This window comes from Sinohyriopsis cumingii, chromosome 16 (genome assembly GCF_028554795.1).
Source record: "Sinohyriopsis cumingii isolate HCF-2022 chromosome 16, ASM2855479v2, whole genome shotgun sequence".
Lineage (NCBI taxonomy): Eukaryota > Metazoa > Mollusca > Bivalvia > Unionida > Unionidae > Sinohyriopsis > Sinohyriopsis cumingii.
Window position 1 is genome coordinate 89,065,493 of NC_142976.1, and position 27,575 is coordinate 89,093,067.

The 27,575-nt window shown below is 40.3% G+C and overlaps 1 pseudogene; it reads right to left on the minus strand.

The window, feature by feature from the left end:
* On the minus strand, nt 1-27,291 carry LOC149780965 (chorion peroxidase-like; annotated as a pseudogene).
* Nucleotides 27,292-27,575: the final 284 nt, after the last annotated feature.

Below are 27,575 nucleotides of genomic sequence, written 5' to 3' on the forward strand. Positions count from 1 at the left end.
TCAGGAACAGCCTGATGAGTTGTACACAGCTTTTAGCACTACAAATAGTAAAGAACTTAGAGAATATAGGAAATGAACAAAATTATTCAAACTTCCATCATAACATTTGAATTGCAGGTTAATTAAATATGCTTAGATACAAAAAAAAAACCAGTTAACTCTGGAAAAGGCTTTTGATAATTGCGCCCGGTCTAAAAAACGCTTCGCATCGCTAACAACTTCTAAGTCATGTCTCTACATTGGGTTAAAACGAACGCAAAACGAGTGCAAAATAATACTTCACAAGATAAGAATACTACTCTCTGATTACTTCATTAGCTGACGTGCATTTCCTTGCCAAGTTCCCTTTTCCGTTACGAATGTGTATAACCAACACCGACTTAAAGATTTGATTGCTGCAGAGGTTTATGAGAGGAAACCAGTCTATTGTAACTGAAGTAGCTGTAGGTGCCGTTTATTATATAGTCTTAGAGAATTTGAATACCAAAACAAAGAACCTTTGCACTGATCTGCAAACAAATTAATTTCATTTTAACAAAGACTGAATCACACAGAGGATTAAATATTAATAATTTTGTGGAATGCTTCAAATGAAAAGAGTTTATGTTTTGATGAGCATGGCAAATGCCTTCCTACAAGCCTACAATATATATATATGTGTGTGTGTGTGTTCAGAAAGTGAGACCGTATCTATGTATTTATGTTTCAAATAAAAATATGGTAAGCTAATGAGACTGCATTGTTATACTTATATTTTTCGTCCTTGTATTCAGCTGGATCTGAATCACATCCTTATGTTAACGACAAATCACTGCTACATGTATTGATATGTTGCTAGTTTTCTCATTTGACCCACTTTCGGTTCTAATCATTCATTTTTCAAAGTAGACGCAAAATAAATTATAATCAATCCTTACTTGATGTTGTATGATGTTTCTGCATCACATTGTTGTAATGTATATTTAATTTAATTATTTGTTTGTTAGTTTTAAAAACAATTTATTTCATTACATGCTTTTGTAATGTTACGTTGTATCCTGGACTTGAAAATGTCCAAAACCGACCTGCTTGACCTGACTGAATTTTATTTATTGCATTTTATGTAAATAACTAATACATATCTCAATTATTCTCTCAGTGTATGGGCTTAATATCAGGATCATTGTTAATAAAAGAAGCAACTATATTTATTCGAGTCAAAGTTTTGGAATTTCCTAAGTGAATTAAAGATAATCCAGGTTATTGTTTTGTAAACACCAGGATCATTCTGGAATGTTATTTTCCATTAGTTAATGTTATTTTCCATTAGTTAATGTTATTTTTTAGAACATGCTGATTGTGACCTCAGGTCAAGTAGAGAACTATATGTCCTGCAAAACATGTAGCACTTTCAATTTGTATAGTATATGCTGTGGCCAGTAGTTTGGGGCTGGAATCATTTTTGCTTAAGTCATTGAATTCAAGTGATTATTGAATTCAAGTGAGTATTGTCTCTGGAAATACAAAAGCGCTCTGATAAAATTCTTGGATAGAGACATTCACTGAAATTTATATTGCATTCAAACCTGGAATTATATTACTGTGATTCAACAAAAGACTGTTGATACAATAACACTCTATAAACTATAACAGACACGTCATCGTCTTCAGTTTTGGATTTCTTCGGGACTTCTACTGAGTTTAATTCATGACTTTAATTTACTAGGACTTGTGTCTGTAAATCTTGGATTTTTGGGGGATTTAATTCGCAATTCCGTAAGTTCTCTTCTCTTATTCTCACTTTGTATTCTTGGGAACTAAATCATTTGTTAAATTTTACAAAGCTTTTTGTCTTTCACTCTTTTCTGTTACTTATTTTGAGAGTACAGACTAGTAACATTATATACTGGAATTTGTTACAAGTCACGATGTTACATTATAGGCCTTACGGAATGCGTATTGTGCCGTTTAAAGTTTCAGCCTGATTCAAATCGTTTTCAGCGTTTGATTTAATAAACAGTCTTTTATATTGTTATGTAAATCTTGCAACCGCATACACCCCATAAGTTTAAGAAGCTTGTACACATGATCTAAATGATGTCTTCCTAAGATCGTGTAATTCGATTCACAAACAAAAGACAGAATATGTTCTTACTAGAAATATGATATAATGTAAACATATATAAATGCAAACATAAAAAGACATATAAAGAAAGTAATGTATCACAAAATCGAATTGAAAATATTAAACAGTGAGAGAAAAACATTTAACAATAGAGTAGTATATCCCCTTAAGAAGAAATGAAAACTGCAAGGTAGAAAAATGACAACTTTAATATATTATCCGAACAAAAGGACAAATAATGTATAACAAAATTAACTTTACAATAATGGCATGGTTCTGGTTCACAAGCATTAAGATTACTCTCTTAGATAACTCTTTGTTTGTTGGATTTTCGTTTTTACACATTACCATTACACAAGGCCATCTTCATAAGCAATAACGTTATATAATGCGTAAAAGTTGTTAATTCTATTTTGTGTTTGCATTAGTCAAATCAGTTTTATTATTTAATATTCCTTTGTCAATAAGAATTACTCATTAGGCAACATTTGTAACTATATCAAAATTTTTATAATACATTTTGCGACGAAAACCTCTGGAGTACATTCTGAGCCGTATCGATGTCAACAACAGTATTTTTCTGTTGCCCAGCTAGTACTGACTCCAATGTCTGGACGAGGACCTGAATCCTGGGTATATCCGCCTTGTTGTAAGAAACACACATTTGCACTTCGAAAGCATTTCCAATACAGACATTGGCGCCACAGGGCTTTTGCTGCCTGCATGTGCGCAAACGAAACCCGATGAAGTTTTCGCATATTGTCCATGGTCCCCAATTAGATCAGCCACACTTCCACTGATTATAATCGATATCAGAGACACCGTTGCAGGACATCATGCGGTTGCTGAGAACAGAAATATATGAACAACGCTGTTTTGTTGATGTGCTTGAAAAAAGGAATGCAAGGAGAAAGCATCATTTGCAACTTGGTAGCCCAGAGCTCTTGTTCACTGATTTTATTGGTCCCTAGTGAACAAACGTTTCAATAACTTAACATATTTTGTCTATCTTCTTAATACAAAGCTATAATTCATCCCCTACTATGAATGAAAGTCGCTTCCTCCATTTGCGGCATCCATCGCCTTGTCTGCACGCACCAACCACAATACCATCTCGACTCAGCACTAATCCTTAAAATAGGATTGATCTCATTGATTCATGCATTCACGAGAGGCGACATGGTATATCCGGTAATTATCTCTGCTCTGAATTCACTGTCACGATTATAGGACACACGGTACTACTTGTATGGAGAAATGGGTACCAGCCTGGAAATAGGTGAACATAAAATAGAGTATATATGGGTTTGGGTGGCCAGGATTAGTTTATAATGAAAGTTATTTTATTGGAAAAAAATCTTTTGAGAGCTTATCCTAGTTGTAACTTAAAAAATAGAGACTGTTTTCTTGATGGAATTTCAGTCCTTTAACAGTCTTGAGTTTGGAACACTCATTACTGAAATTATCACCTGGCTCTTTGGTGCAGAATTGAAAGCACATGTTTCAAACACACGTAGGTCCACAAAATGCCGCGGCTTATATCCTTTTTTCTTTACAGAAGCCGTCATCCGGGTTCCATCTATGCTAATAAATATAGGTTGATCATGAGCACTCAGAAATTTAAAGTTACTGAAGTTTTAATATCATGGTGTTTCCATAGGTTTACTATGGAAACTGAATTAGTGCAGTGAATCCAATGTGGTCCTTTCTATGGGGCATATACATACATATACCGAGCACAAAATTGTAATAATACGTATATAAGAAGGAAATCGGTGCATAGCTCTCCAGCTTTGCAACTTGGTGAATTAGTGTTCGAATCCTGCATTGAGCAGTCAGTGTCTGCTTCTATGGTATATTCATGGGCAAGATATTTTAAATAAAGTGTCTACAAAAGATATAATAATCTAAATATTGATAGGTCGTTAAACACAAATCGATCACCAGATCGGTATATAATGACAATAAGGTGACACTGAACGAGTATGGTTAATATACTGCCTGCATTTCTATTCTAGCTAAGAAATCAAGTCTTTTCTATGTAGATGATAACGTCTAAGACTGTAGTTTAACTCGTAAATAATGTGAGATCCTTAGGTTTTCTTTACAAACTCGTTAGTTTTTATTCCATTTTGGAAAGATTTACCCATGGGCAAAGTAAAGTACATACCTGGGACCGGTGTTTTTAACGAAGGCGTTCGTCGGGATAGGTATTATTCCTGTATTTCTGCAGATGACTTTTGACGGTTGTTTTTCGTATCTCGTCTAATTGTGCTAGGAGAGATAACATAATACAAAAAAAAAATGAACATTTTAGGAAACAAAATGGAACTATTTATACGAATAAGCACACATATGTCTAACGGATCTAGACGACATTATGTATTGCTACTGATTTAACTCTAGACAAAGTACGTTGTCAATCACAGAATTAAGATAATACTGGAGGTGATGACAAATGACAATGAAGCTCAATAGATCAATATCACTATCTCTTTCCACCTTTCCACTAAATTAAGCAAGAAACAGCTAGCAGCCGTGAGGATATCTTCCTCCGTAGCCTAAAGGGCTCATGAATCGATGTTTCTGAATCACATCCTTGATTTAAATTTAAAAAAACTTTTGTTGCAAGAACATTGCACAAACTGCCTGCATCTTGTATCATAATGTTGTCATTATAGCCGCTTAAAGTTGAATGTCTTTACCACATTTTTGACGTCGTTTTGCATTAAGATTATTAGGTCTATTAGTCGGAACATAAGCTTCCCCTTAAAACAAAATATGTAAATTAAACGTAAAAATGACAAAAAAATCTGTTGTTATTCTATACGCTCTACTGAGTCATACTCGCACGATTACTAATATTTTATCCACCGATCAGGTAGAACTCCTATTTCGCATCGACAGCAATTAGAAATTGACAGAGCAACTAAAACTTTTATACTTTGGCCAGACTATGGCCACTCTAGCAGCAATGCTCATAATCAGCGGACAAGTTAGAACACTATGATGTAAGCTATCTTTTCTTATAACATATTTTGGGTTATTCTAATACAAAGGCGTTCCAGTTGTTGCATAACAAATGAAGTAGAAACAAGATACAAATAAAGCTGGTGGTAGAGAAATTGGCAGCCTAACTGCATGCACTTTATTTTTAATGACGATGTTACGTTTTTTGTTGGATGAAACAGTGGTTCATTCAACAATAGTTTATATTCTACACTTGTTTCCAACGTATTTTAAAACTAGTGACAACACAACTGGAAGCTGAGCAATTACGTTATACTATCAATATTTAACTTACCAGGTGCAAATGCCTGGTTACCAGAATTTTCGTAGTAGTATCTATCTCCTTTCTTCAAAGATTGAAATTGCTTAGCAATGATACATGCAAACGTTGGCCCAATTTCTCCTCCAGCAACAGGGTTCTCAGAAATTCCTCCAGAGAACAGGTCGATGTCAAACCGTGTCCTAGAAAGACAAAAACAACCCTAAAAAACAACAACAATATCAACTTGGAGTATATTTTATGGTTTCAAGCAAGACCATTGCAGCAGGCCAAGTAAAACAGTATACACTCGATTCAGTTGGTTGTAACCAAGGAATAGGTTAGAAGATTGTTCCAGACACATACACATCGCTGCACCATCAATGGATTTGATCTTTAACATTGGAACAGATAAAAAAAAAGAATTAGTTACGATTCTCAGTCCCCCATTAATCGGATCGAAATTTTGTAACAATGCCTTCTTTGGATGCAGAAAAATATGCTCGATCTAAATAAAAACAAACACTGTCAAGTAATCTCCATATTATATGAGTCAATATATTTCTTTATATAACGTTCCAGATCTGCAACGTTCGAAACTATGTATGGATCTAGAATATATAATACATTGCAAACACAACAAAACGTTGATCATTAACTCACAAGTAATAAAATATTAGCAATACGTTGTTTAAGGATCCACATATATTAAGGTAATCGTTTGTTTAAATTTCATTTCAAATCGACTTACTGATAGACAGCGTTGAGCGCATTCCAGACGGTTGGATTGTGGACGGTGCCGCTGACGTTACAGATTGCCTTGAGCAGCAGATAGAACGGGATGCCATGGTCCCTCCCTCTCTGTATGTTAACAGCAGCCAAATCACCCCCAAACCCTGGCTGCTGCTCAAACAAATGACGGGTAAGCTGGTGGCTTAAGCGTTCATCAACCTGTTGAATTATAATCTTCATCATTCAGACTTCAAAATAGATTCGATTGTATTTGTATTGAGTTAAACGATACATTCATTTGTATTTGGCATCAAGTGACATTCATTTGTATTTATATTGGGTTTCATTGTGCATTTATTTACACCTGCATTTGACTCCAAGAAACATTCACTTTTACTATGGGATAATTAACGAGTCCATTTCGTAACCAAAAAGTTTTCATCCGATAGACAAGAGACTTTTAAAGCTAAATATCAGGCTTCAGAATTACTTGTGTGTTCTGCACGTAAAGATTAAGTAAATTACAAAGAACGAAAGTTGAAAATAAATGTTCTTTATTGGCTCTATTCGTTTGCTATTGTTACATATTACAAATTTATTGAAAGGACAGTTTGTTTGCACAAATAACGTGCTCCTTCAAAGAATTACTTGTAGTTGTCAATAAAAAAAATCTGATCTCAGTGATGAAATTTGTGTTTCGCAAGTTTGTTTTGGCATCTTTCGGATGTATTAGTAAACTATAAATATGGAACACAACGTCAATCGGATCGTATTTCTTCCGCTGGTGAGTTATGATATGATTATCCTCCGTCATTCTAGCTTAAAACCCTTATTTATAATAAAGTGGGTATCACACTAAAAACGTCTATAAAAATTAAAGACATAAAAAGTCGCATTTGAACCCGACAGAGTACTTTACATGGAACCCTACAGAGTACTTTACATGGAACCCGACAGAGTACTTTACATGGAAAAGGGTACTTGAGGATTAATAGAGTATTTCCTACCTTTTGAGAATATGGGTCTGTGAGACCTTTGGTGATGCTATCTACTCCTCCAGCAGGATCGTACACTAAGTCAGGCTTGAGAAAGATATCTTTGAACAAGTGTGAGATGTGCTGCTGTACTTCAGCGAATCGTGGACCATCTAAATGCGGCTGCAGAAAATTCATTCTTAATAGCCGGATTTACATTACTGTCATACCCGTTGAAGTACCCACTTGTGAAAGGTTTGAGTCCATAAGAAGTCATGATGGCGTCGCCGAGGATTGCTTGAAGAAACTCGTTGTATGTAATGTGCTGAAGAATGGCACCAACGATCTTTCTGGCTTCATCGTATAGAATCTGGTCCTACCATCCATTGTACAGGGCTGAGAGTCCTGCAGCAATTCTGTTATGCTCCCTCATAAAGATTGTGTGGAGTGAGATGAGAGCCGGTTGTTGATTGACACGAACGTTCCCTGAAATGACGATCTAAAGTTTTATTCATGAATATAATTCATGTTTTGTGGATCAAGCAATCTTCTGTTAAGACAATATGTACGATGTTCATGTCGTAAAAGGATTTTTGAGACAAAGTGTAAAGATTTAATCCAACTGAATTCTACTTGTATATGAACAGTCCAAGATATAAAAAACCAAGATAGGTAGACAGATAGATAGATTGACATGTCAACTAGATAGATACAAAAATTGCAGCTGCCAGCTAAGAAGCACTTGACGTTTGGGTTGGCCTGGGGTAAAACGCAAGTGGCGTTGTTATTTATGTCCTTTGGCAGCAGATTTGGAATGTTAGGATCCGCTCCAGTTTGAAGTTTACCTGCACATAAATAAAGACTGTTATCATTCTCACGAAATAACACAAGAAAATCTGAGCTCCTCAGAAAATGTTTAAATTGTATGTATTTCGCGTATCACTCTTAAGTAAATCATATAACGCTGAGGAATGCACATACAAAAGTAAACAGTTAATCTTACTTTTGCATGCTGAATATAGCATTCTAAATCATTTCTATCCCTATCATTTTCATAAATAAAATGTCACTTGGATTTACAAGAGCATTAAATGGAATAATTCCAAATTAAATACAAGTCCCGAGTACGCAGCGGATTTAATAAATATATGCATCTAGTGATCAATTCTTGTTCAAGCGTAACAGGATTTCACTGAACAGTGACCGTTTCTTTTACATGGAAATGAGACAATCCAAGCTCGTTGTTTGTTAATGTGCAATATCAACAGAAATTATTATTGGCATTATTATTATTATTATTTACCTCCACTGAATGTCCTAAAGGAGTTGCTTGCCTGTACGTCTGATCCGTAGATCTGGGACCCGTCGATATAATGAGCATTTTGATTCAATTGCTGTCTTTGACCTGTATAAAAGAATAAATATGTTAGCAAGAAATCAGACTTTACTTCATACATCAGTAATAAATCCATAGTTCCAGCATTTCTGCCCTTTTTCGCTTGCTTCATGATCGGTTGTAATATTCATAATTCCACGAACAATGGTCAAAGTTGTTAAGTATGAACCTGGTCTTTAATCGGTCTAGCTCTTGACCATTCCCCATGAACACACACACACGTACACACACAAACATCTTTTTTTTGGGCCATTTTCAAATACTGTACTAAACCAGTTATGATAACATACAAGTGCAATCGGGAGCATAGGAGTTAATGAACCTTGATCTGTTGTCATCCGTTGGTTTTGTCAATTTACATTGTCTGTGGCAATTATCTTGCAGTCTCACTTGAATAAAGCTAAACCCAATATTCTATAATTATGAATTCTAGGTATTTTTTAATTTACTGTTGAATATGATGTGCACTTTTGTATGTAAGTCTATTTATTTCTGACGTAAATACATTATAAAGGTTAAGGAGCGAATTGAATTTTGTTGTAATCTAACAAGTGACTTACCCATAGAACAATCTAGTTTTTGGGTTGGAAGAGCCCTGACAAAGCTCATGCATGTTCTGTTGAACTGTGAGTAATAGGGATCATCAGTTGATAGTGTCTGCGAAAATAATTCTATAATTCAATATTAGACATTTTTATTATGACATTTGTTCGTCTGGAATTAATTCAGCATTGCTATACTTATTTTAACTTATCACATATTGTTTCTTCTAATTCGTCTTACAAGATAAACACTAGAAAGGTTATTTGAACACTGAGTCTATGTTTTGGCACGTGTAATCCTTTTAACCTTGACTACAGCTAAAGAAAAATGAAAAATGTCCTTGCGTCAGTTAATAGAACCAGTGCTTTGTCCGTATTTGGCATTAACTTAAACTGAACTCATTTCAGTTACTTTACTATAAATGCGTAAAACTATAATCCTGTTAAAGTTAAATTTGATTCATTACATTCTCTTTGTTTCCATTCAAAATTTATATTTTCTGGAACTCTGAAAATTGAACAATACAATTCATTCCTGCTAAATAATGAAGAAGTAGGTTGGTCAATATAGAATAAATCTGTGATTTAGATAACAACGACTTTTTCCACACAGTAATTTGGGATGAATACTAAAAATACAATACGTAAATCTCTACACATCCTGATCGAAGAAAGCTTTGTCTTGAGCGTCAGCCGCCTGAATAGTTCTTTCTACGGTGGACAGAGATGCCGACACGATCCTTTCAAGGATGGCGTCTTTCTCGGCTTGCTCTTCAGGCGTGACATCCACTTTCTCAAAAAGAGTTCTTTTGAAGTTGTCAATTTGCTGGGCTGTGGTATTCAATGGTTCGATGGGTTGCTTGGTGATTGGATCCAATGGTTCTATGGGTTGCTTGGTGATGGGATGGAAAGGTTTGAAGTGTTGCCCAATGGTGCGATCCAAGGGTTCAATGTGTTCCTCCGCTTGCCGTATCCCTTCCGCCCATGTTATTAATACCAAAGATCCAAGTAGTAAAGGAAGCTTCCCTGAAAATATAAGTAATATATTGTCAATACATTCACCACCCAAGGATTTCTTTCATTCCATGATTTCATATAAATTACAATACACTGCTTACAAAATGAAATACACTATACGTGCATGCTAATATATATATATATATATATATATATATATATATATATATATATATATATATATATATATATATATACGTGTGTGTGTGTGTAAATCAGAGTCTTTGAGAAATAATCTGGATTATTTTGGTGTGAAAATAGATATATATTGATTGCGTTAATACGGTGACTAACAGTTATGCTTATTGATTTCAAAACAACATCTTGATGCTGATGTACAATGTCAGTAGTTAAGTGGGATACTATAGGGACAATGGGACTTAGCATTAAAAAGACCCCTGGGACACTTTAGGGACAATGGAAATTTAACATGGAGAAAAATCGTGGGTCACTTTAGGGACAATGGGAATTTAACATAGAGTTTGGGTCTGTCTAGGGACAAGGGAAATTAACATGGGAATAGAGTTTGGGTTTGTCTAGGGACAAGGGGAATTGAATATGGGATTTTTTTTTTTTTTTTTTTAAAGTTTTTTTTAAATTTAAGTTTAAATTTAAATTTAGAAAAAGGGTAAGCAATGGAAAGGCTATCTCTTTTCGAGAAATATGGCTGGCCCTGAAAAGGGCCTTTGGGTTTATGTTAATATTAATATTAACATAGATGGCATCTGTCACATCTTCTTCTTCTTCTTCTTCTTAAACTCCTTCTAACTACCGGTCCATACACAAGTACCCTCTTGAGACATCCTTGTCTTTCTATGTAAACTCTCCTCATCCATTGACTAGTATCTGTCCTATCAACAACAGTCCACTTGGACCTGACATACATGAGCATGTCCGTCCTAAACATCATGGAAGACACAAGGGTGGATGACTCAATGAGCGGGTACAAACACAAACACACAAACACAAACACACAAACACAAATACACAAACACATACGCTAAGAAACAATAAACAAATCCATAATCTACTATCCACACAATCGTACGTGAGCGGGTACAAACACAAACACACAAACACAAACACACAAACACAAACACACAAACACACACGCTAAGAAACAATAAACAAATCCATAATCTACTATCCACACAATTGTACGTGAGCGGGTACAAACACAAACACACAAACACAAATACACAAACACATACGCTAAGAAACAATAAACAAATCCATAATCTACTATCCACACAATCTTACGTGAGCGGGTACAAACACAAACACACAAACACAAACACACAAACACATACGCTAAGAAACGATAAACAAATCCATAATCTACTATCCACACAATCTTACGTGAGCGGGTACAAACACAAACACACAAACACAAACACACAAACACATACGCTAAGAAACGATAAACAAATCCATAATCTACTATCCACACAATCGTACATGAGCGGGTACAAACACAAACACACAAACACAAACACACAAACACATACCCTCACACTATCTTAAAAAAGAGTTAGTGTTTATATTCACACTACTCTACCTACACATTGGCAAATTGATGGTTATTTCTTTTCTAGAGTATTGGGTAGCCCTGAAAAGGGCTGTTGTTTTTGGAACTTCATGGACACCTGGTTAATGGTGGCACCTTCCAGGCCTGGCGCCACATACACATCTTATCCCCCAGTTACTTTTTACTTTTTTGGGGGAGAGAGCAGAGGCAGGATATGTCGCTTCAGAATCCCAATTTTCGCTCTCTGGGATTCTGAAATTTATTCTTCTTCTCTTCTTTTCCTTCTCCTCCTCCTCTTCTTTGTTTCTTCTCTCCTCCTCTTTGTATCTTCTTTCCTCTTCTTCTTCTTTATATCTTCTCTCCTCCTCTTCTTTTTTTCTTCTTTCCTCCTCCTCTCTTATCCTTCCCTCCTCCACAATGGCTTCCGCGGCCAGTTCATTCAACAGGCGCCTGGCATATTCCAGATGCACATGAAGTTCCAACAGGTTAGACAGTCTCGTGTTCATTTTTGGTGTTGATCAATCAACAAGGGTAGCTAGACTGCCCAGCGAGTTTCAATTTATAGTGAAAGCGCGGACGTGAAGGAAAACATCCCCCTAAAAAAACATAAAATTGATGTTACCTACATCATGACCAAAAACAACATCGCGCGGACCTAAAAGAAACACTCACTCACTTTTTTATGCTACCCATCACTATTTTAAAATTTTTTATAAATCACTTCAATAGACTATCCACATACGCAAAGCAATCCAATCTAACTCCAAATATACACCTCAAACACCAAAAAAACATGATTTTAATCTACTATTCATACCAACTTACTTAAGCACTTACTAACACACAAACACATACCCTCACATTTTTTAAAAAAGAGTTAGTGTTTATTTTCAAACTACTCTACCTACACACATTGGCAAATCGATCGTTATTTCTTTTCTAGAGTATTGGGGTAGCCCTGAAAAGGGCTGTTTTTTTGTTTGCTATGTATGGCATTCTTTTTTTAGTTTCTAAGAATGCGATGTCCTCTGAGGATAAACTTTCTGGCGATAGGTCTGCTTCTTCGGAAAGAAAAGAAGAACTCTTTGGTGTCGATACGGCAATCGACAAAGCCTCTGTCAGGTTCAGGTTGCTGCTGCTGCTGCTGTTGTTGCTGCTGTTGTCCATTCTTCTTTCTCCCTGTTCATTTCTTCTCTGAAGAGCTCTTCTATCAGGTCTTCAGTGATTTTTAACATTCTCACATTCTCTATTTCTTCTGGCTTCGGTATCAGACTGTGTCTGACCCTATGCAAATTCACGTAGGCTTCGTTGAGTTTAGCTAGTTTGGAGCACATCTTCTTCGGAGGATGAGTCGACAATGGATGGTTAGACTGGAAACAACCCGGTTCTTAAAGTCAAAGCGCGGACGTGAAGGAAAACATCCCCCACACGGTTTTTGAGTCGCAACTTTTAGTGAGTGTCATGAGAGGGATAGTAAGAAATGAAAGAGCATCAATCCAACATTCTTATAGCTAAACAAAAGACAAAGGCATTTTTTTCAAAACACAACATTTTTTATTCAAAAATCACTTAACACTAAACAACAACTCTAACATTTTTTAACAACAATGCAACACTAAAAGTTTCTCCACTAGGTAAAGAGGGATAACAGTCTTCCATGGTTTCTAGTAATCTAGGATGACTTCTCTCAAACTGTTGATTTCTATGGTATTATCGAATTCTGCATACAGGATGACGTTCACCGTTTCATCAGGGTCTCGGTCTTTAAACTGAATTTCCACACGAATCTGGCCGGATTTTATAGGGTGGAAATGTCCCTCGTCGCTGCCTTGGTCCGGAGTGAAATCGAAAGCCCACAAAGCGTAGCCTCCTGCATAATCCTCGTACGTAATACCGTGACTGGTATTGGTTCCTAACTGTCCGGTGGCTTCGTACAGGGACAAGTACGATCTCAAGTAATTCTTCTTGGTAAAGTCAGGTTCGAAAGGTCGGGTACACAAGGTCTTGCCATCGCGACTGACTTCGATTTTGGACACGCCAAAGTGTTGAAAGTAGAAAGGATTTTTTTCGGCAGCTCCGTTGAAGGCTGTATTCTCGACGATACCAACGATCAAACGTTTGGGTAACTGTCCTTGGAACAGATGATCTTCGATCATGGATCGCTGTCCCTTGGGAATGGTGAAGGTTTTCACTTCCACGCGTCGCATGGGATACTTGGCGGTCGTTCTGCTCAACGTCTGACTGATGTCGTTTCCCACTTTAGGTAACACTTCCACACGGCGTACGTAGAGTCTGGCTTCTTGGATTTTGGTTTTGTAACCGTCACTATCAGCCATCAAATGGAAAGCGGTACTGCTACGATTCAGCCTCAGATGGACATCCACCCCGTTCAGCAAATACTTTTCTTGCAACCACATGTCCAAATGCAAACGATCTATCAGTTCTAAACTTGTGTCGGCTCCCGTGATTCTCTTTCTTCGTTCTACAAATCCATCATTGTTGTCTTTCTTTTCATCAGTTTCCAATATTTCAAACTTGGTAGGTTCGTCAGCTTCCCATACCACACAGGCATTGAGATGAGTGTTCTTGGCATCTATTCCGTACGTCAAGAGATTTTCCAGGTAGGCACGATAAGGGTAAGTATCCATGCTGCTACTGACCAGTTTGTTATTCAAGTACAAGTCCACTCCACTGAACAAGGAATGCATGAAATTGTTGACGGGAGCTACTGCTTCATCGTCTATAGCACCTCCAGTCTTATCTAGAATTTTGACTTTCAGGTACAAGTAACTGCTATTCAGATCGATGTAATCTTCGGGCTGTCCTTTGATTTCAAACTCGATGGGAGCGGAATCGGTCAGTGAGGAGACGGGGTGAAATTCCACCCACTGGGATTCTTTCATCGTCATCATCGCGGGGGGCATGGCAAACAGATCCAGTTCCGTCTTGGAACAAGCGCAAGATTCTCGGTGCATCATTTTTTTTTGGTCTCTTTTCTCAATAATCGAAAACGTCTAAGTCAAGAACGGTTCTTCTTTTCTTGGCCTTTCTAGCTTGAAGTCTGGTGAAAGGGTGTTTTCTTCGTCGTCTCTTTCTGCCTTGTCCTTACTGAATGTCTGACTCGGTAGCGTGCAGGGCATTTATAGGTGTTTCTCGTTGGCCTAAAATGTCTTTGCCCGTTTGCAGCAAGATATTTTTGCCTGCCCTCATGAAGGCTTCTTTAGGGTTTTGTTTGTCGATGATGACATTTTGGAGAAATTCTTTGCCTTGCATCAGTGCCGCATCTTTCAAGGCGTGCAATCCGCGTGTCACCATCGGTTTCAACACCGGGGCCACCGAACGAAAGGCCGATTTTAACATATCTCCTAAACCGTGTCCTCGCTGTCGAGCAACGCCTCGGTACACTGGATACATGACTTACGAATCGTGAGAAAACCGTTTTCAAAATGAAGTTTCACCGTGACTTTTCCTTTGGTGAATGGAATATTTTGTCCCAAATCTCCTTTTATAGTAATGTTGACCGTGTCCAAATACGACTTACTGACAGGCAAATAGTGAGGATGGACAAATTCGCGGTGGACGTGGTAAGTGTTTCCACCTTCCTCGTCAGTGTTCGTGGCAGAATCCACTTTGAAAGGAATGACACGCAGTAACGGTACGGAGGTGTGTCCCACCACGTTATACTGCACCACATCGGAGTACACAAACATCAAATTCAGTCCTTGGTTCAGTTCTACCGGGGCACGAAATAACTTGCTAAAAGACTCGTTGTCGTAAACGATGGGTAATTCGCTTTTCTTCATCATGCTCATTCTCAGGTTCATGTCTCCGCCCAACATGTCATACAATTCAGGACAAAATAAAATGGACAGGATTTTACTCCGTTCAAATTTCATCAAGAAGCGACGAGCTGTTTTGTGGTACTCCATGGTGACACTTTTGTTAACATGCTCCAAAGCTTTCAGAAACACGGCATTAAACCTGGAGGCTATGGTGCTGACCAAATGTTGACCACTAAAATAATAGCCTGGGGAAATGAACAAGTGATAGGTGGTGTACTTTTGTGTACGGGTTTTCTTGTCATATTTGACATTGCTATCCATCCACTGTTGCAATTGTTCGTCATGAACTTCACATCAAAAAAATTTTGATTGGGAAGGACATTGAGGACTTGGGTCGGGTGAATCATTTCTACTAAAGCCACTTCCCAATGGGCTTCGTGATCTAAGGGGATGGCTTGAGGTAATTTGGCCGTGTAACAGCACAACGTGTTCTTGGGAAACACCTCCATGGAACTGTCACTGGGTAAGGTTAAGTAAAATTGGTTTTGGTGACTCATAATTCCAGAGTTCTGTGGCTGTCCGAGGGGTTAGTGGACGTCAGAGGCGTGTCTCCTTCTAAAATGGGGTTCTGATTGTGATTGAAGTGGTGACTGGCACTGGCACTGGACACAAGGTTCCCGGGGTTCCCGTTCGAGGTGAATTTCAGGGAGGGATTAGGAAGCAGGTAACCGATGCAACTGCTCAATAAAATGGTCCACAATTGTTTGTCTCCTTGTTGCAAACTCAAATTGGCGATGGCTGCCCCGATGACACAATACACCACGAAGATTTGGCAGAAAAAGACGATTTGCGTTTTAGGCACACGTTCTCCACACCACACCCACAAGGGTTGTTTTTGTAAATCTTGCACAGAAGAACTAGGTGAAGGAGGAGTGGTCGACGTAGCTGCGTCTGCTGTGTGAAAGGGCATGATGGTCACTTCTTTTTATAGTCGATGACTTGCGAAGCGTCGATCCAAGAATCGAAACTGGGGGGATATCCTTTCCAACGTACTTTGACTTCTTTGACACGTCGTTTGCCCACTTTACGGGTTCTGCGTTCGAGAATGCTTTCGATGTCGTACACGTAGTCTTCTTTTTTGGTGACACGTTGTAACTCGGGCAAATAAAACGTTCCTTTGAGCACTTCTCCGTTCATGTCTTCCAATTTATAGACGGCAGGATGACGGCCATGCACTCGTCCAGTGACGCGAAACAATTCGGTCGTCCAGTTAGGTAAGTAACCTTTGTCGAAAGTGCGTTTGGTTTTGCCAATGCGTACCCAATCTCCTACGGCCAACATTCCACTTTTCTCGGGGACAGCCCTCGTCGGGGACGTACCAAACAGGCGCTCAAACACCAACACTTCGTTGTCGGGAGTCACGTATTGCGGGGCACATCCGATGCTTCGATGGTAAGATTGGTTGTACGCTTGCACCAGGTGCGGTAAGATGTCGATGTACTTCAGAGTGTGGTGATGCGTAAAATATTTCCACATGCGTTCTTTCAAAGTGCGTTGAAAACGTTCAACGATGCTGGCTTTGGTTTCGGGATTCTCGGTGGTAAAAAAATGAATGTCACATTTCTTTAATGCTTTTTGGAAAGCTTGGTTCAGAAATTCGGTGCCTTTGTCCGTTTGCCATCGAAGAGGGTGACGACCGCTTTGTTTCAACACCCGTTGCAGGGCTCGCACTAACTCGCTGCTCGATTTGGAAGTCAAGGGTACGACCCAGGCAAATTTGGAAAAGACGTCGATGACACAAAACAAATATTTGTAGCCACGATTGTAGCTGACCAAATGAGAGACATCGGCTAAATCGGCTTGCCATTGATGATCGATGCCTTCCACTCGGGTGCGACTTCTGGCAAACTTGCGTGGAATGGATTTGTGTAAAGTGTAGGTAGCTTGTTCTTGTAACCATGGTTGCACTTGAGGTAAACGGAGACTTTTCAGTCGCGTTTTGGCAGCACGATACAATTTTTGAACTCCTGCGTAACCTGCAGGATGGGAGGGATCGTAGTAAATGCTGGCTAAGACTTTTTCCATTTTTTGTGTTGGTTGGTGTGTTAATAAGACACCCACTCTTGGAGGATGCTACTCTTTTTCTCTTGGGATATTTTCTTGGATTGCAATGCTTTGCGTGTGCGGCCAGCAATAGGTGTCGAAGAGGAGAAGGATGTCTGAGCGGGGGATATCGGTTCTTGTTTCACTTCTGTCTTCACTTCTGTCTTCACTTTCTTTTTCTCTTGTGATGAAGAAGGGGTGACCATCATCTTTTTAATCCATCCAATTCTGGAGGTAGGTGGTGTTGTTAACTTGCGTACTTTTTCTGGTGGAGTTTGAAACCCTTCCTCTTCTTCTCCTTTTTCTGTCTTGGTCACGGGTACTGGTGGTACTGGTACTGGTACTGGTACTGGTGATGGTGCTGGACTTTTCATCAAGGTCTTAAAATCTTTCAGAGTGGGTAGAGCTGTTTCGTCTAAAGCTTTCTGGTGAAAGAGTTGCAGTCGTTGCAAGAGTTGACCGTACTTTTGCGATTTTTCTGTTTCGGACAAATCTTGGCGATCCATTAAGGACTGCAATTCGTGTTGTAACTGGGACATCTCGCTCAAATGGGGATTGGGAGGTAAATGCGGAGTGTGTTGTTCTTGCCACCGATGGTATTCCATCCATCGTTTGTAAGGCACTAAAGCTAGTTTTCGTCCTTCCATGGGGTTGTCAGGGGTCGATTCTGAGATCTTGGAACTTACGAGGCCTTTTTATCTTGCTCCCACCAGTCCTCCCAACATGGTTCCCAAGACTCCTTTCAGTATGGGGCCTAACAAGAGAGGTAAAATACCTCCACGTTGCACTAACATATTCTTTTTTTGACGAATGGGAATTTTCTTTTGAACCATTTGGCGAAGAACGTGACGATGTTTGCCTAAGCATTGTTTCTGGTGTTTGGACAAAGGGATCGTGCCTTTCAAAACGTTCAAACAACATTCGCACACGGTATCGATGACCTCTTTGGAGGCTGTTTGAATGAGTTTTTTTCGTAGGGGTGGAGAAGCTTTGGACAGGACAGATAACATGTCCCCATGTTTGGCTAAACGTGGTGGCAGTCCTTTCCTTTTCTTTCCTTGGGGTTTTCTGGAGGGTGACATCTTTGAGTCTTCAGGAGCACCAAAAAAACACTGATACCCCGACTTGGTCACAGGTCTTTTTTATACTGGAACGCGTCGCCACTGATTGTCTTTACGTCGTATCAGTTTGAGGACAGGCATGACACGTCGTGCAGGGGTACGTAATGGACTAAATCGAGCCAGTTCTTGCTTGGACAAATCCAGTAAACTTTGTAACATGCCCGATCTTTCTTGAACTTTGATTTTGGGAGAAGGTACTTTGTGAGCAGCAGCCACTGCCACTAAATTGGAAGGTCCTGCCACTGGGGAAGTTCTTTTGGGGGTCATCAACGGAGAAGTTCTTGGTGTGATCAACGTCTCCAAGTACTCTTCAGTTCTGGGTGTCATTAACGGAGAAGTGGACAAACGTGAAGCTGCCGGAGACGCAGTCACCGCCGTGGCAGGTCGTGGTTTGCGAGTGTAAGGTTGCGTCCTGGCCGAAGTGCCTCTCTTGCGACTAGTTTTCTGTGGACTTTTCTTTTTCTGGGGGCTTCTTTTCTTTTTCCGGGGTGGTGGTGTTGTCTGGTCAGAGGAGGGTCCTGCCACTGGAGAAGTTCTCCTTGGGGACCTGGTCTTTTTCTTCTTGGGGCTTCGTTGGACTTTTGTCTTGGGGATAACTTTGGGGGCATTAGGATCCCATCTTAAGAGTGAGCGAATGATGACCCCTCCTAGAGTACCGCTCCCTCCAGGTTTCAAAATGATTTGTTTTTTGGTTTGAGTGTCGATGCGGGGATCGGCCAGTTGGACCAAAGCGACTTTGTTTCGATCGAAAAAGCGTTTGGTTTGATGAGGAATCTAAATGATTCCTTGAAGTAATTGACGTGCCGTCACCGTGAACCATCGTAAGACTTCTTTGAGACTAGCTTCTAAGACACGAGCTCGTGTTTGTGGATCTTTTTCTCGACTGATGCCATACAAGGCACGAATCAATTTGACGGGAAGATGCGACTGAAGGGACGTCATGTTCGCACTGAGAGTGAGACAGACGAAAAAGGGTCTGAGGTTTTTATAGATTTTTTTATGGTGAGTGAAATGAAGTCGAGGACGGAGACGTGTACAGGACAGGCCCTCCGTCTTGGCACCAGTGGTGAAACAAGTGGGTACGAAATCGCAAATCCTCGGGAGTCGTAGGTTTCAAATCGACGAGTAAATAGGCGTGTGGCGTTTGAGTGGCATCGTCGTACGCCTGAGCCAGCCAAGGCGTTCCTAACTGTTTGGCTAAGACTTGCACTTGCGATTTATCTCGAGGGCTTTTAAACAAGACCACGTAATGCGCATTGAGACTGATGGTGCGATGGGCTTTACTTTGTTGAAACAAATTTTGGGTGATGTAAACGACACTGGCATTACGGTGATGCCCTTTGCGCGTGAACCACAGTTTAATTTCTTCTTCGTCTTCTCCTAACATGTCGTCGAAAATGACCAAATGGGTTAGACGGGAGTCAGAGACGTTGCCATCGTCTTCTTTAGGAATGCCTTCCACAAACACGATGGAATCGCCTTGACTTTCTCGCAAGAGGCTGTACGCCAATTGCCACTCTTTGTAACACCACACGATTCGTTGAGGGGGTCGATCGATCAAATGATGTTTATGTTCGATCAAACGTTTGACGAATTCGGTTTTGCCTGAACCGCTAGGTCCAGCAATGAGCATGTTAAAGGGATGGCGAAGATACAAAGCCTCCCAATTGGCACGATCTAAGTGTTCGTCGATGACTTTGACAGTAGAGGAAGAGGGAGCAGAGACAGCAGAGGTAGCCATGGTGTGAGAAATGTCACTTGTGACACGAAAAACAAACAAGACAGGAGTTTATATACTTTTTCAGAACACGTTTATTGAATGTTTCAAACATGAATACGAAAGACAAAAATGCATAAAAGCCAAAGGCTTAAGTACAAGAATAAAAGGCACATGATAACCATGAACGAGGAATAAACACAAGTGTCTGTACAACATGTTTTGGGTAAAGTTCTAACCAGTTCAATAGTTGGGGTAAGGTCACACAAGTGTCCTCCCGAAAGGGTCTTTCAGGCCTGTCCACGACAGTCCTGTCCTGGGTGACGGGTTCTTCTGGCACCGTCACTAACACAGGTTGAAAAGTAACTTTTTTCCTTGAATAACTCTCGTGCATACTGGGCCACCTCTTGTGTCCAAGCCTCAAAACCCTGGTCTCGGTGATGTCCAACATTTGACTCCTAACCAATCTGGTTTCTTCTTCGTCAACGACATGGTAAGTTACTTCAATGAACAATGAACTATCGATCTTGCCTAGGGTTCCTTTTCATATACAGACCAATACCTACGTGAACGTACGGTAAGGTGAAGTGATTGGGAAGTCGCACTCGCTTCTGGTATACAATTTGATAGACTTTTTCCAAGGGTCGACTGACGATGTGGTGAGTGGGTAAACGTACAATCTTGTTCGGTTGATAGGTGGTCACTTTAAAGTTTCCATCCTCTCCCGATTGCAAGGCTTCTTTCAATACCCCAAAGTTGACCACTCGACTGGTACGATGATTCAGAGTCAGTCCTTTCACTTTGCACGTCGTGTGCACTTCTCCTTGTTTGTCACGGTATTCGTAGCCGTTATTTCTGGGACCACCACTGACGAAACTTAGAATCTTGTCGTCGGGATGCTCGTCTGTCCAGGCTCCTAAACGGTCTCCTTCGATGTCAGGGTGCTGTTGAATCGGATGATGGATGTAAATGCAACTGTCCGTGTCAAAGTACAGGACGCGTTCTTCTAACAGTTCTAAAGCTTCGTACAATTTTAAGCGAGCATGAGCTGTCACGTAAGCCGCAATGATGACGTTTCCAAAAGGGTCGTCTTGTACAAAGTCCAGATCTTCTTCGTAATTGACCAAGATCAAATCCTCTCGAACGACGTCCACGTGTTTCATGTATTTGGTTTTGTCGTGAATCATCTGGAAGTAGCGGGAAGGTTCTGTCAAATATTCCGTCTTGGGTAAACACGGTCGTTGTGCCATTTTACCCCACAAGCAATTTAACATCACTTTGGCAAACGATCGCCTACCTTCGTTTTTTTCGATATGGTCTAAGGAGATGCCTTCTTGTGCGTAGTATTTCTCTTTGAATTGTATTTGGTCTTCGGGAGTGTGACACCAGGAAGGATAGCCGCTGGCTTCTTGTTTCAGTTTCAAAAAGGCATCCACGTAGTCAGCGAAAATGCCTTTCTGAGTAGGGTCACCCTTGTGGTACTGTTGTGTCTTGGGAAAGTGGCAAATTTCGTACACTTCTACCAGTTGGTATCCCATGTCCAGAGCTTTGAACAATTCCACGCTGACCCAGGTTCCCGTCAAGGCACGTTCTTCCTGGCTGTGATGGCAAGGTTGGTCCTGGTTGCACGTTTCGGCACAAGTACGGCACAAGGGAAACATCAGTTTGCCTTGACAATGGTGAGGTAAGACGGGATGGTATAGGTTCGTGGGAGGCAAAACTTTACACTTGATCAAGCCTTCGTATTGTCGAATGTTTTTCAGGTCGATGTGTTCCGTGAACAATTGCGGGTGCCCTACAGGAAAGCGACAATATTTGCACACGTAGGGATACAGCGAACACACGTCCAAGTATTTGATTTCTTCTCCTTTCTCTTCGTCGGCTTGGTACAGCAAACAGGTGGCATTGGTCCTTCCTCCGTACAAACTATCCCTCGGGTTCAGCGGGTCCATGAACTGGTAACTTTCCACGAGGCGTTTAAACTCGGGATCGGTTTTCAAACGGTGATCGTACTCGTGTTCCCACATTTCCACCACTTGGTATCCTTGCTGTTCTAACTTTAGGCGTCGCTGACAAGTGTCCTGGTACAAGTCTTCCATGGTTCGTTGCAAAAACTGATTTTTAGTGCCACGGTCAGGGTAACAGACGGGACATCCGTGAAATAAGCAACCGTTAAACTCGTACACGATCTTGGGGTTTTCTAAGTCCCAGCCATCTACCGAATACGTTCCGATGGTCTTTTCGCCTCCTCCGTTGCGGGCATGCTGAATCCATTTGTCTTCCTTGTCGCACAAGTAATGTAACCAACGTAGGGCTTTGACCGAGTATTGACGCTTGACATAGTTGGTCGTTTGAGGACTGATGACAGCCACGGTGTTTTCAGGCATGAATCGTTGGCGGTACACTAAGTAACACGCTTTGGCAATGGTGCAAGCTTCTTTCAAAGGATCGACCCCTCCGTGTTCCATGAACAGTTCTCGAAATTTTCCACAGCAACGCCGTAAAATGTCCACGTCGGAACGACAATACTTTAACATTTCTTCCTGAAAGTCGAAAGGGTCGGAGGCGTGAGCCTGGTACCAAGCGTAGAAAGCTTCTCGTTGTTCGGTACGCATGTTGTCGGGGTGGTAATAGTGAGCCTCAGGCAAATGGGGTAGAACAGCATGTTGATTGGCTTCCGTATTGAAAAAGTGTGGAAAGTACCCTTTAGCCATTTCTGTCATTCCAAACGTTTTAGGCATTCGGCTCAAAGGCATGGCCAAGTAACTCATCAAATCTTTAAACTGTACTTGTCCCACTTGCATGAAAATGATTTTGGCTCCGTTCAAAATCACTTTAGGACGTTCGGTGCCATGTTCCGTATAGTACCTCAAAAGAAACTGTCCATCGTATCCGGAGAAATTGTGAGCCATCACCGTGGCATGACGATGACAATTTCCGTAACGTTCGATGTCCTCTTGGCTCCACGTCTTGTCGATGGGGTCTAAGACCCATTGGGCAAAATCGGCTAACGTGTTTGGTCCCCGAAAGATTTTTTCACGCCCTCCAGGAATCTTGCTGCAGTGAGGGCAATGACTGAAGATAGGTTCTTGAATGCACTTCTCGCACGCTCGATGAGCCACACAGAAATTAGGGATGTGAATGCCAGTCTCTTGCATGCATTCGAAATCGAAAAAGATGAAATTGCCTTTCTTCTTGTGACCGTCCTCTTTCTCTGGTGGGGGTTGGTATTTTTGCACGTAGCATTCGTGTTCCAAGTCCACGATGTGGTGACAAATGTGACATTTTTTCTTTCCTCGACATACGTGTGCCTTGGCATTGTTGGTAAGTATGCCTTGTCCACAGGTAGGGCACAATCTCAAGAGTTGACAAGCACATTTCTGCTGTGAACCTTGCGTCTTCAGATGTTGCTGGTAACAGGCAGGGCTGACAAACGTACGCAGACAAGTTGAACAAGGCAGTGGTTCTTCGCTCAGACAGGGTGGAGAGGCCAAACATCCTGGGCATTTCAATCCACAATGCTTGTGTTGCTCTCGATTGTTATAACCATAATCACATTTCTCACAATAATAACCGTATCCCAGGAATCCAGTGATACTGGTAATGGTATCGAAATGGTCATCGTGATGATAGACATGAATGTATTTTCCGTCCTTAAAGTCTTGGCCTCGAAACAACAGAGACCCGCGCATTTCTTGAGGGTGCACTTTCAAGGTGTAGCGTGGAGCTAGGGCATCTTGCAATTTTTGCATCTCAGGAATGCCACAGGGTGTGTCTTTGGACAGGCCAGCTTGTTGCAATAGGAGTTCTGCTTCGTTTCGTTGTTTGGTTCGGTTCGATTTTCGAATGTTCTCCCAGGTTCTTTTCCATTCTACCGTGTCGTTCTTGTTGGCATAGGTTCGTCCCACCACGATGGCACGGGCTAAGCACATCTGGTCTTGAGGGTTGTTAATTCGGACAAGACTACGCTTAATGTTGCGAAGGTCGTCCACCAATAACATCTTTTTGCGTCCTGTCCCTTGAGGAAGAGAGACGTGAGCCATTTTCAGTGTGGCTTTACCATCGGTGATGTCAAACTGGTCATTAGATTGTTGTACGTGTTGAATCTTGTCCATGACTTTGGAAGGGGTTAGTTCTGCAGGTCTGCTAAACTCGATCCAAACAGGGGATTTCAAACCGTCGTGATCTATGGATAGTGTCAAGCGATCGTCTTCTTTGGGTTGACATTGTCGCTTGAGTGAGGTGAGCAAAGAATCCCACATCTCGGTGATAAACCCTTCTGCTTTCTCCAAGGGTACGTCGGTCTTGAAATCTTTAAACTTCACCGTGTAGGTGTAAGCCGTGGTTCTAAATTTTCTAGAGGAGCGCTTTTCCGTCTCTCGAATGGAATAGTACTTTTCAGGGTTGACTAAGGGTGGTGAACTTGGTTTAGAGGGTTCGGATTCTGGTTCACTCATGTCCTCTTCAAAATCACTGGCATGAATTTGTGCCAAGATTTCAGCCCTGGTGCGAGGCGATAGATCACGTTTCTGCCTCTTACTTTCTTCTTCTTCTTTCTTCTCGAATGAATGGGATCGTTTCATCTTGAGTGCAAAACGTCAAATGACTCAAGTTTAAACACCACAGACTAATTTATAGTCTTGGCAAACCAGCGTATATAAAAAGGGTGTGTGTCTTGTCCTTTCACTATTCATTTCACTCTCAAGCTGAGCACAACGATGGAAGAGACTACCCAGATGGAACGTTTCGTCAGAGCTTTGCGAGGGGTCATTAGAAAATTCTCTTCAGACCAGCCGACGGACTACTCTCCTTCCTTTCGAGATAAAAGTCAAGATACTTGCTATATCTGTCAGAAGAAAGGGCATTGGTCTTCAGAGTGTCCAGACCGTCAAAAAAGAACAAAAACAGGGACTAAAAGAGACAAAAGTCAAGATACCTGTTATTATTGTAAAGAAAAAGGACATTGGTCTCCAGATTGCCCAAAAAAGAAACAAGAGGAGTCAGAAGAAAAGAAGGATTCTTCAAAAGAAGAGAGGGATTCTTCGGAAGAAGAGAGGGATTCTTCAGAGGAAGAAGAGGAAGAAAGAAGACAATTCTATTTAAAAGAAGCAAAGAAACAGGAGAAGAAAAGAAGAAGGGAAGAAAATGAGGTAAAAACGGTGAAGAAATTAAAAAAACAGAGAGACTAAACAAGGTGAAAGAAGAAGTCAATGAACTTTTAATTAAAGTGTTCTGTGGTGAATTGTGAATTGGATTGTAAAAAAATGGATAAAAGAATACATGAATGATATAAGGTAAGTGTCTTTGAGTTTTGATTTTAAAATAAGAAGCTACACTCACGCACTCATACACAGACACGTACTATAAGGGTAAAATGGGTGGGGTTTATTTTTGAGTTATTCGCAAATTGAAATTGTATTTCTTTTCGAGAAATGTGGGTGGCCCTGAAAAGGGCCTTTTCATTTTGGTGTAGGAGTGAGTTTAACCAATCAACTTTAACTGCCTTAAGCCTTTGCCACGGCCAAGGCCTACTTCTGATGATTGGGTTGAAATCACTAAGGGTGGTACGACAGGCTTAGTCACAGGGTTGGCGTGTTTAGCTCGGGAAGGTCGTATTCTCTTCGGTCGTGATAAAGAAGTCTGATACATTTGTTTCAGACTTCTTAACTCCGCTAAAATGTCCAACAGTACCGTAGCCGTTTGATTTTCACCCTCTTGTTTCTTTGCTGCTACTTCTTCTTGCTGCTGTTGCTGTTGTTTTTTTCTTACCTCTTCTTGTTGCTGTTGCTGTTGCTGTAGGAGAAAAGCTTGTTCCGCTTCCTTTTGTCGTTGCATAAATTTCTCCAATTCTTCTTTCTGTCTCTGTCTAAAATTCTCCACTTGCGGTAATGAAGAAGGTAACGAAGGTTCTGGAACAAATTCTTGCGAGGTAAGAAAATCCACAAAATCCCAGTGTACCTCTTCTGAAAGTAAGTCCGGGTTCCCTTGGGCAGTCTCCCCTGCTGGTGCACCCCAATGGATCGTTTTCTGAGTTTCCGTCATGTTGAATCACTGTTGCATAGATTGACTGCACACAAGCGCTAACGAATCTATATAGACCACGTGACGTCACAGACTGCTCTCTTCGGATTGGATGCGAGCTGACTGAATTTTGTAACGCGTGTTCGGATTGGTGAATGAATTCAATCCGTTTCAATCCTTCCTGTACCTATAAATAAGCACAGTTCACTGCATTGATTCACCTATTCTCGTCGCTTCAAGATGTGGACCACAGTTGAGTCATCCACCCTTGTGTCTTCCATGATGTTTAGGACGGACATGCTCATGTATGTCAGGTCCAAGTGGACTGTTGTTGATAGGATAGATACTAGTCAATGGATGAGGAGAGTTTACATAGAAAGACAAGGATGTCTCAAGAGGGTACTTGTGTATGGACCGGTAGTTAGAAGGAGTTTAAGAAGAAGATGTGACAGATGCCATCTATGTCAATATTAATATTAACATAAACCCAAAGGCCCTTTTCAGGGCCAGCCATATTTCTCGAAAAGAGATAGCCTTTCCATTGCTTACCCCTTTTCTAAATTTAAATTTAAATTTAAATTTAAAAAAAACTTTAAAAAAAAAAAAAAATCCCATATTCAATTCCCCTTGTCCCTAGACAAACCCAAACTCTATTCCCATGTTAATTTCCCTTGTCCCTAGACAGACCCAAACTCTATGTTAAATTCCCATTGTCCCTAAAGTGACCCACGATTTTTCTCCATGTTAAATTTCCATTGTCCCTAAAGTGTCCCAGGGGTCTTTTTAATGCTAAGTCCCATTGTCCCTATAGTATCCCACTTAACTACTAATGTCTCTGTAATATGGCAGAAATGTGTTTGACATATGAGATAAATTATTTTAGCACAATCTTTTTGTATGAAAACAATTAAAATGATTTAAATAAAAGACTAATGCAAAGATCATTTATATTTAATAGATACTATTGAAATGTAGCTTTCACCCATGTCGGATCACAAATAACGATAATTCGGAGTTTTCCAAATAAGGTGTCAACGCTGGTTTGAATCTTTTCTTTGGTTTTAGGACACAGTGTTCGTGCTTATATACTGAGTTAGAACAAAGAAAGTTTATGAGTTGGCATTTTCTTACGGAAAAAGTTTAAAATCCGGATCTTTTAGATCAACGAGGACAAGGCGTGAAATCTAGGCACTTACCCTTTTAACGAATATCCATTTTCTTTGATACCTACCTTTTAGTGTGTCACGACCGAGTGAATATCAATAGGAAG